This window comes from Myotis nattereri, assembly GCF_964212035.1.
Source record: "Myotis nattereri genome assembly, chromosome: 1".
Classification (NCBI taxonomy): domain Eukaryota; kingdom Metazoa; phylum Chordata; class Mammalia; order Chiroptera; family Vespertilionidae; genus Myotis; species Myotis nattereri.
Genome location: NC_138075.1, coordinates 54,940,233 through 54,946,232, shown reverse-complemented (window position 1 = coordinate 54,946,232; position 6,000 = coordinate 54,940,233).

The window sequence follows — 6,000 nt, the reverse complement described above, 5'->3', positions numbered from 1 at the left end:
TGGGGTTCCTTGGCCTGTAGATAATGACCACCCTTATCACTGCTTTCATCTTCACATGGTGTTTTCCCTGTGCCTCCCTCCCCATGGCCATCTTCTTATAAGGGCACCAATCATATTAGATCAGGAGCCCAGTATGCCCTCATCTCAATGACATCTTCAATAGCCCTGTTTCCAAACAAGGTCACATTCTGAGGTACTGGAGGTTAGGACTTTTTGGGGGGAGGTGTGGGAGGGAGCCAAAATTCTAACTGCAACAGTAAGCTCCCTTTTTAGTTTCTGGATTATCCTTTCTGTATTTCTTTTGTACAAAGGTAAAAATACATGTATATATCTTATATCCCTTCTTTCCTACATGTAGGACAGCAGACTATAGCTGCTCTTTTGCGTGTTATTTTTACTTAACAGCACATGCTGAGAATCACTGCACATCAATCTTAGAGAGCTCTTCCTCATTCTTTTATAGAGCTGCTTGTGTTCCATTTTATGGATGAGCCATAGTTTATTCAGTCTTCTATGAACAAGCATTTGGATTGCTGTAATGAATAACCTGTGCATGTATATTTTCACTTTGTTGGAAAGGTATCTGCAGGATAGATTTCCTAGAAGCGGTATTGCTGGGTCAAGCTGCATCGGTAGTTCTGTTCGATGTGGCCCATTCCTCCTGACAGTTTGCATTCCCATGAGCAAAGTATGAGAAGGCCCATTTCCCCACAAAATGCATTGTCATGCTTTTTAATTTTGGCCAGTGTCATAGGTGAGAAATGCTATCTCAGTGCTGTTTAATTTGCATTTCTCTAATTACAAGTGAACTTAAACTTCTTTTTTCATAGATTTGAAGCATATCTTCCTATTTTTCCATTGGATTTTGAGTCATTTAATTATTTTTTAAAACATTTTAAAGATATAATTCATACACCATAAAATTCACTCCTTTCAAATATACAACACAATGGTTTTAGTATATCCATAGGATTCCGTAACCATCAACACAATCTAAGTTTACTAGAACATTTTTAACACTCTGAAAAGAAACCTTGTACTCAACCCTATTCTTTCCCACTCCCCAGCCCTAGGCATCCTCTAGCCAACTTTCTATTCCTATATGGATTTACCTGTTTTAGACATCTAATCTAATAATAGACAAACAGGGGGAGAAACCAAGATGGCGGCATAGGTAAACACTAGAGATTGCTGCCTCGCACAACCACTTCACAAATACAACTAAAAGACGGAACGGACATCACCCAGAACCACAGGAAGGCTGGCTGAGTGGAAATTCCACAACTAGAAGGAAAGAGAAAAGCATACCGAGACTCAGAGGGGTTGCAGTGCAGAAGTGAAATACTAAGGTGTGGAGGTGCGCGCGGAGTGGGCTGGCAGCTGAGGGCGCGATTGTCTGTTTCAATCCGGAGGGAATTCTGTTTCTTTGTTATGGGGTGGGGCCACAACATTAGTAACAAAGAAACAGAATTTCCGGAGGAAGAGGCCCAGAAATCAGGATTTTAAAAAGATTCCCAGGTGATTCTAATGTGCAGCCAAGGTTGAGAACCACCACCTTAGATTGTCATATTTAAAAAAATGACAACCGCCAACACAACAATAGTGGTCTGGTGTGACTGAATGAAAATTATACCTATTTTTTGTCACATCAGTAAAAAGTATATTTTTGGTGTGCCGCAGGATTTTAGTAATTAGTTTATGTGTGCCATGAGATGAAAAAGGTTGGAAATTGTGGCATTAGGGGATGGGCATTTTGGTTTTTTGCTTTTTTTTTTAATATACTTTATTGATTTTTTACAGAGAGGAAGGGAGAGAGATAGAAACATCGATGAGAGAGAAACATCGATCAGCTGCCTCCTGCACGCCCCCCATGGGGGATGTGTCCGCAACCCAGGTACATGCCCTTGACCGGAATCGAACCTGGGACCCTTCAGTCCGCAGGCCGACGCTCTCTCCTCTGAGCCAAACCGGTTTCGGCTGGTTTTTTGCTTTTTTAATAGCATTTATTAAAATACCCATCTTTGTCCTATTTTAGATGCCACCTTTAACCGTCTGCTAAATTTCCATATGTACTTGTGTCTATTTCTGGGCTTTCTATTCTATTTTACCCGTCAATTTGTGTATTCATGTGGCACTACCACACTTCTAATTACAGAGATTTATGGTATATTTTAATGTCCAGTAGGACTAGACATCTCTGTTGTTATTCTTTTTCAAGTGTTTTCCTGGCCTTTTTAAAAAATCAAATTGTCTAAAAAAGCTTATTGGTAATCCATTAGATTTTTTAATTAACTTAGGGAAAACAACATCTTTATAATGTTGAATCACACTATGTAAGAGTAGGAGGTCTCTTTATTTGTTCCAGAATGCTTTTGTATCTGTCAAGAGTGTCAAAACCAGGTTTTAAAACTGTTTTTCAATGATTTCAGGGGCTGTGTTTCGTTTTCAGGAACATGATAACATGCAAAATGGAGATAATATATGTCACATTCTATGCAGAATAAAAGAGCAATATTTTAAATGCTAATGTGACTCCCACAGTAAATGATGCTTTAAAAAACTGTAGCCTGATGGACCAACGCCTTTGATGAAATTTTATCAATGTCAGTTGCAGAGCAATGCTGGGGCAGCCAGGAAATGCCACAAATGCAGGTTTATTTTCTTTCTTGGATCTTCCTCTCAGGGCCCTGCAGGGAGCCAGACCTTTCCCACCTAAACCACAAAATTTCTCAAGAAAGATAAACAGCATCTCCCTTCTTGAAGATGGGGAGCGGGAGGCTGCCATAACCAATGGATCAATGATCTGGACAAAAATCTTCTCAACAGAGTGAGGAAAAAGAGAAAGTGTATAAGGCCTGTAGCCAGGACAGCAGCGCCCATGTAATAGAATAATCAGCGCTGGTGTGCTGCACAGACTTACACACACACACACACACACACCCTTCCTACCCTCATACCCCCACAGAGGACAGAGAATGACCAAAGATTTGATCAAGACACACAGGTCTGCGAACACAGACCCCGACTCGGCCACCCCCGTAGAGAAGTTAGAGCAAGCCCCTCTGTGAGGGAGCGGTGGTGTTCTACCCAACGCACCTTGATACTGAGATTTCTAATCAGTTGTACAGTTTAACTAGAAAATCTTGTCCATTGACGACACTGGTTATTTGGAGAATGTTGTTTACCACAAGTCCGTTTAAGAACCTAACAAGTTTCTAGAAAGATGCCAATCTCCTTGGCTCCTCCTGTGCCTTCGTCCCTGGCTGGGGATGGACGGCCTGACTCAGCTGGCCCACACCCTCTCTGTCTGGAGTGAGGGGGGCCCTGGCTGGTGGCTGATCCTCCCGGTGGAGGGGCGGCCTCAGGCCTCACCTGCAGGTCGCTTGTAGGGAGTGTCAGGTGAGCTCACCAGGCCTGAGAGGCAGCCCTGAGGCCATGACGCCTGGGTCAGGGACCACCCACAGGCCCGAGCTCCCTTCCAGATCCAGGTCTGCTCCCGATTTACTCTGAGCACAGCAAACCCTTGCTGGGTCTTGTTTCTCCTCTCTGAGCTGTCAAATGAGACGGATGGCACGCCCCACCTCCTTTACGGCGTTGAATGAAGAGAGACAGTAACTGTGAAGACACATTAGAGAGAACTTGAAGTCTAAGTAAGGTGTGTTCTGGGGGCTTTGGTGAACTCCGCGTCCCAGTACTTTCCAGCGTCCTGATTAGGAAGAGGGGCCGTTGGAGAGCGTGTAGACACACTCCTCATGGGCTAAAAACTACCCACTCACTCAGGGCAGAGCCACCATTGCAGCCACAGGTGTGTGTGGGTCAGGTCATTTCAAAAGGCTGAGAAATGCGGCTCCACCAGCTGAAATGACTTCCAAGCCCCATCCCCGGGCAGACAGACAGACATGGGAAGGGAGCCGAAGGCGGCAGGGGAGGCCGAGGAGGAGATGGAGGAGGAGTTGAGCCAAAGAGAGAGGTGCTGTCACTCTGGAAAAGATGCTGTAGATCAGGGAGGGGCGTCCGTTAGGTGTAAGCAGGGAATCAACACAGGGAAGAAAGCCTCCCGTTCCATCTGTCCCTTCGCACGTAAGCGTATCTGTTCCCCGAGCCCATGACCACCAACAGCAAGCCCCTCCGGGAACTCAGCACTGGGAAGTCTTTGCCGGGTGGAGACGGTGAATCGCTTCCACTCAACAGTCCAGTGACCTCACAGATGAGATGCGCAAGCAGGGACCCTGCCCAGGACCACCCCTGCCCACACCAGGAGCTCTGCTCGCCAGGCCTCCGGCGCTGAGGCTGGTCTCCGTGAACCCGGCCCAGGAGACAAGGGCGAGGCTGGAAATTTCATCCTCCAGGCCCTCAGCCTCCATTCCAGGGCCCTTTCCAGCGGGGAGGCGTCCCCTTCGCCTCTGTCAGGGCTGGGACTCCCCCCTGTCAACGGCACTTTACTGTGAACACATTCGGGGTCAGGAAACTTCTTCCCTTTGTATTATAACTTCAGCCTTTAACGTGTGGACGTGAAAGGTCCTATTTGCTTTTAAGGTAAGTTCAGTCATCAGCAAAAAGGTGTGTGTGGGGAGAGAGGCATATACCCAGTTGCCCTGGAATCTCACCACTCCTGCTGGGAGGCCAGCCCCGAGAGGGACCTAAGTTTAGTCACTTGGGGCATCGGGGTCATTGGGGTACAAAGGTAGAGAGGAGGGGCTTCTTCACCCCCCTGGGCTTGGCCCCTTACCTGCTCTCTGTCCTGGAGCTGCCAGGCTTCCTCCAGTGGCTGCTTGTGACACACGGCCTTGGTCTCATCCCTGCGGTGCAGCCTGCTCCCCGCTCCCTAACTCACCCCCAGTCTCTACCTCCTCTTCCCCAGGATTCCCCAGGGTCCTTGGCCTCCTGTCCTGTTTCCATGTCCCCGCCCACCCGCTCCCTCGTGCAGCAGCAGCAGCTGTTTCCCATCCATGAAGTGATGCACACGTGGGGCTGGAGTGCCCAGGGCTCCCAGCCTGCTGGCACCTGGATGCTAAAGTGCAGAGGAGGGGGCCAAATTCTCGGTGGGGGCACAGGCAGGGTCTGGGATGGGATGGAGCAAAGTGAAATGAGGCCTGGCTCAGGCGAAGTGGGGGTGGGAGCCCAGGTCACCCACAGGCATCTGGCTCAGGTGTGTGCCCCCATATGGAGGAGCAGGGAGCACCCAGTAGAGAAAATTGTTGGTAATAATCACAGGTGCTGCCCTGGCTGGGGTGGCTCCGTTGGTTAGAGTGTCGTCCTGGGCACTGAAGGGTCATGGGCTGGATTCCAGGCAGCACGGTCCCCAGGTTGTGGCTTCAATCCCCGGTGAGGGCAAGTACAGGATGCAACCGATCAATGTTTCTCTCTCTTTCTCCCTCTCCCTTTCTAGCTCTAGAATCAATGAAAAACATATCCTCGGGTGAAGGTTAACAAATAAAATTTTTTTAAAAGAGTCTATCTGTTGAAAAATAATAATTACAGGTCCTGGAATACCTAAAAAAGAGGGGGGGGGGACTAAAAGCTTGGTTTTGGCTAGAAAAAACACAAGTATACTGTTTCTAATCTTCCCCCCAAACCACGTATTCAATTAAATACGAAGTATCATAAAATTAACTCATCAGAAATGATGTTGATGATTCAGAGCAGCTCTCTTGGTTGGCTGCACAGGCAATGTGGCCTCACAGCTCTTTGTGATAATCTCCAGATCTCTACCCCCTTTAGACCCTTAACTGCCACAGATGCCTCCCCTTGGAGGTCACACCTGCAAAGTCAATAGCCCCCCTGTTTCAGCTCCAGCGGCAGCACCGGCACCTGGCCAGCTGCTCCCATCTGGATGTCACAGTGGGTGCAGCCTAGACGCCTGCCTTCTCCCTCCTCGCCCCTCTCTACCAACAACCGGGGCCAGTTCAACCTCCCCGCCTCTTTCCACACCAGTGTCTCTACCTGCGTTCAGATGCGACCATCTCACCTGTGTCACTGGAATGCGCTGCAACTAGCACC